Source organism: Haplochromis burtoni, unplaced genomic scaffold, assembly GCF_018398535.1.
Source record: "Haplochromis burtoni strain Fernald_Lab_line unplaced genomic scaffold, NCSU_Asbu1 Contig_1333, whole genome shotgun sequence".
Lineage (NCBI taxonomy): Eukaryota > Metazoa > Chordata > Actinopteri > Cichliformes > Cichlidae > Haplochromis > Haplochromis burtoni.
In genome coordinates this window covers 49,487-54,312 of record NW_024583694.1, presented here as the reverse complement: position 1 = coordinate 54,312, position 4,826 = coordinate 49,487, and the positions used below count along the sequence as shown (strand labels likewise).

At 42.3% G+C, this 4,826-nt stretch overlaps 1 long non-coding RNA gene across 1 annotated transcript in view; it reads right to left on the bottom strand.

The window, feature by feature from the left end:
• Positions 1–1,456: 1,456 nt before the first annotated feature.
• Positions 1,457–4,826, bottom strand: part of LOC102288563 — a 7,522-nt gene continuing 4,152 nt past the window's right edge. The window contains exons 2-3 of the long non-coding RNA XR_317869.3: positions 2,464–2,634; positions 1,457–1,820 (exon numbers count right to left, since the gene is read on the bottom strand). This is a non-coding gene — a long non-coding RNA (uncharacterized LOC102288563). The remainder of the gene's footprint in view (positions 1,821–2,463; positions 2,635–4,826) is intronic.

Genomic DNA, 4,826 nt, shown 5'->3' with positions numbered 1-4,826 from the left:
AAAAAAAGAAACAAGACATAACTTGAAAATCAAAAATTACACATAAAAACAAAATTGAAATTTGAAAAATGGGAAATAAACAACTGACAAAAACTTGTAGAGTAATGTGACAAAGAAAACGTACATAAGAAAAATGTTCTACAATACTGAAACAACAGGTAAGTCACTAAATAAAGGGTACCATATAATGGGGAATGACCAAAAGTGCTGTCTCAGGGTCTCCTGGGGGCGAAACGGTCGCTTTTCAGGGTAAGAAAAAGGAGGACTGAGACGGGGAAGGGGAATGGGGGACTACGCATGACGTGCGGCGGCCCGTGCATTTCCAGTGGCCCTCTATCTAACCACCCAGTCGTCGGACGAAGTGGGGAGGGCTCACTGTGTTCTCTTTCACAAACCCTAACCCTTTTGTATTTTTCTAAAAAGGCAGCTATTTTTGTGTTACTTTTCAAGTGCCTTCATCATTTCAAATGTTATTAACTAAAGACTTGTTTGGCTGGTGTAGACTCACAACTCTGGAATGAACCAAATGCATACAGCATAGTAATTTAATTTTAAAAAATTAAATTTATTCAAAACTAATGTTGGGATTCGCATTGTGAGAGTGTCTGTGTTGAATGTAGAAGCCACGTCCGAAGTTCACTCTGACGCCTCTGTCTTTCTAAATGGAGGGACAGTAACTGCATGTGTATATGTGTGTAAAAACTGCAGAAAGTCAGATTAACAGCAACGATATTCATTTACTGTAGAAATGATCTCATGTAAACAATAACATGGCGCAAGCATCACGCACATGCCTTTGAGGTTGTGTGACTAAATCTCTGTTTTCCTCGTCCACACGCAAACGCAAAAACTGAGTTTTTGAAAATCTCCAACCTGGCAGGAGTTTTTAAAAATCTCAGTTTTCAGCAATCGAAAACAGTTTATGTGTGGAGGAAAGGTGCAAACGCAGAGAAAAATCTGCCTTTTCAAAAATACCTGTGTACATGTGAACGTAGCCTGACTGTAAAACACAGAGCCCTGATAGGCTTCACATATGCTCATATTTACTGTGACAGACCCGGCTGAGAGCCACAGGGTGGAGGTTTGGGAACATCATCCCGGAAGATTAAGGAAGCCACTCCTAAAAGTGACATTGCTATATTTTAAACAGTAACCTAATCAATTTTAAATATTATAAATGACTGGACACTGGAAAATGTTATTAGCTTTAATGGGAAAGCTGCGGTGCTGGGTGACTAATGTGAGGCGGAGGGCAGAAACTGGAGGTCTGGATCGGATCCACATGAGAGAAAAGCAGGAACAGATTCAGTCCGAGTCATTCCTTTGATTAAAATCAAAACATTTATTGATCATTAGTATCCACATTAAACATTAAGCCCTGATTTATCCACTGAGGCTCAAACTGCATACAAACATGAAAACATGATAGTTATCTTATTAAAACATGACATTTATTAATCAAAGGTGTTTGAAAGACTTTCCAGGTGAGTTTGATCCAGGAGGGTCTGAAGCCAGTGTCAGACAGAGACTGTGCAGAGACTGTAGAAGGACAGAGCAGCAGCAGAGCAGTCCAGATACACTGATGATCCTCTGTCAGATCCAGAGGGACACACAGGGATGATGCTGGACTCTACATTGTGTCTGACAGTGGAGCTGTTCTCAGAGCAGTTCACTCTGCAGCACTGACAGTCATCTGCACTTCTTCTCATTCCTCTGTCAGTCACTGCTGGATGAAGCTCTCCTCTCCACTCCACCTCCCAGTAACATGGCCCAGTCAGAGCGTCTATAAACACACGCTGTAGCCTCTGTTGCATTTTAACCTGCAGAGAGAAGAAGGAAGAGCAGAGGAGATAAACGAGTGTTTCCAGAGACTGTTCATCAGCTGTCAGTCAGTGATGCAGCACATCCAGTATAAAGAGCAGCAGAGACTTCAGTGCTGGGACTGTACTAGGACTCATTGTTGGTTCACTTTTTCTAATCTTTGGATTTTTATTGAAGTTGATGAAAATGTTTTTCACTCCTATTTTAGCTTGGACATTCATTAGAAGAACCTTGGTCTGTCCAGTCTGAGCTCTGTAGGAACCCCAACAATCTAAATGGATGGTTCCAGCTGTTAACTGGAGGAATTCCATCCAAACATCTGCTCTCACTAAATTCTTCCTCACCTACAGAGTGTTCTTCACTGCTTTAAACTTGGAAATGAATGCAGTCATTGGTCTGTGTGCTGCTTTGCTCAGAGAGCTGATTGGCTATTAACAGTGTTTGATCAGAGCGTGTCAGGTGACAAAAAGGCAGAAACAGGAAGTGTTTGTGTCCAATCCTGAAGCCTGTCACCATTCTCCTCTCACAGCTTCACTGAGAAGCTGCAGCTTTACAGGAAACACTGGATCGTTGCTTCATACTGACTGTGTTTAGTACAATACTGCTGAATGCACCACCCACTCACTCCAACACTCTACTTACACCAGACTCTCCAGTCTGTAGTCTGGACTGTCCTTAAGCTCAGACAGCTTCACTCCTGAACCCTGCAGTTTGTTCTTACTCAGGTCCAGCTCTCTCAGATGGAAGGGGTTGGACTTCAGCGCTGCTGCCAGATAATCACAGCTGATCTTTGACAAACCACAGCGATACAATCTGTATAAAGGATGAAAAATGTAAGTTTATTAGATATCATTCAGTGTTTCATAATCTTTTATGTGGAAGTTTATAAAATTGAAACTCTAAACAGCTGAAGCCAACAGGAAGCAGCTTCAAACAGGAAGCTGTGCAGAGTTTCAGACTATATGCCCTGATGCAGCCAGTTGGATTTTGGAGATTTGAATCTCTGGTCTGTGACTAAGTCCTTGAATCATTTCTTCCAGTTTGTCCAACAAGACAGACTAAGTATTGGACATGTGTTGTGGCTCCATTAGGGGAGCTTCTAAATGTGATGTGATGGCCCCTCTGGGTCTGTCAGATCACAGTACTGTAGAGAGCTCAAACTGGGCACACAGTTTCAGTCCAGTCTGGACCAAAGACTCTATACTGGAACCGAGGGACTGCTTTGACTGTACCCACTGGGACTTTTTAAAGGCTCATATTCTCACTTGGCTCATCTATTTCTACTTACATTTTTTTCCGGGAAAATGGGGATTACTTTGAAAACAGGAAGTATTTTCCCCAATAAGCAGCCCTGGATTAGTAAATCACTCCAACATGTTCTCAGGCAGAAGAAGCTGTCTTGTTATGAGGGAGAGAAGAAAAAGATTGAGGCACAGAAACTTGTTGAAAGAGAGATAAAGCAGCTAAAATCAGGTGTAAAAGTAAAGCAGAGGATGAGCTGAATAAAGGACACTCAAGGCTGGCTTGGAAAGGAATGAAGTCCATGGTGGGGATGCAGAACAAGGAGCAAAGATGAATGTGATGCTGAATCAGCAGAAGACTTGGACTCATTTGATTCCAGCTTTGATATCATTGATTTCAATGAAGAGCTTTGTGATTGTAGCAAAGGGCTGGTAGCTCTGAGAGTCCCACTGATGAGGTGTTTGTGTGGAAATCTCTTAGTGGGACCAAAGAGAGAAAAAGCCCTGGTCCTGATGCTGTGGGAGGGAAATGATTGAAGTGTGCTGTGAGGAACTGACTGGGAGATTTTCACACATTTTCCAGTCCTCCTTGGAACAACAGGAAGTTCCCAGCATATGGAAACAAAGGTTAAGTGTCCTATGGCACTTTGATGATGGTCCTGTGGCCCCACCACCTCCAACTCTTTTTAAAGGAATTAACTGTAATCTGAAGCTTCAAATGGAACTAATACTTCCTCCACTAGGTGGCAGTGTCTGATGAGAAAGTGTTAGTGGAGCTGGCCTAGAGTCAGAAACAGGAAGATGCAGGATTTGGGCTGAAATGGGGAAAAGTGGTTAGCACTAGTTCCTTAAAGCAAAAAGATTGTAGGTTGAAGGTTGTTGGTCTGCTGGGCAGCATTTCATTGGAATGTGGGATAACATCCCACATTCCAATGAAATGCTGCTTAGGTTTATTGGTGCTTCTAAATTGCCTGTAGGCGTGGATGTGAGAGAGTACTTCTCTGTCTCTCTCTGTTGGCCCTGTGATGGACCACTCACCTGTGCAGGTGGACCACACCTCTTGCCCTATGACAGCCAGAGCACAGGCTCCAGCCCTGTGAGCCTAAGTTGAATAAACAGTTAGCAAAAATGATTCATAGATGGCCTGAAATTCCCCAGTTAGCAGTTTGGTAGATAGCTATGGCATGCTAATCCCATCCAGCAGCTGTATTCTAACTGTAAGCTGATCCCTGCTGAGCCAAAGCACCGGCACTTTTTAATATACAAATTATCACCTTTAATAGAAATCTATTGGTCAGCATCTTTTTAACTTGCTGTTAGCTTCATTAAACGAAAAAACTGTTAGAAACTAATGGAGTTGATAAAAAATAAAGAGAAATGTGATGATTTAAATCCTTTGAAGTGCTTCAGATGATCACTGTCTACTTCTGTCCACTCATTCATTCATGTAAGCTTTCTAATGCAGCTTTGATCTTCACAGTCTGCTTCATGAAACTCATTCTAACCCTGAATGTCAGAGTGTTCCTCCTTCTCTTTCCCATCATTCATGCTGGCAGTGGAGGAGATTTGGATGTTGGACTGTGTTTTGGATGATGTGTGTATGTTTGTGTTGGACTGCTGTCTGTAAAGCAAACGCACATTTTGCTTTGGATTTCAGTGTCAGACAGACTTTAAGGTGGAATGAAGAGTTGGAGAGTTTCACAGTGAATTATCCAGTGGAGGATTTTTCTTCTTCTTTGAAGGTTTGAAATGTTTCTGCTACCT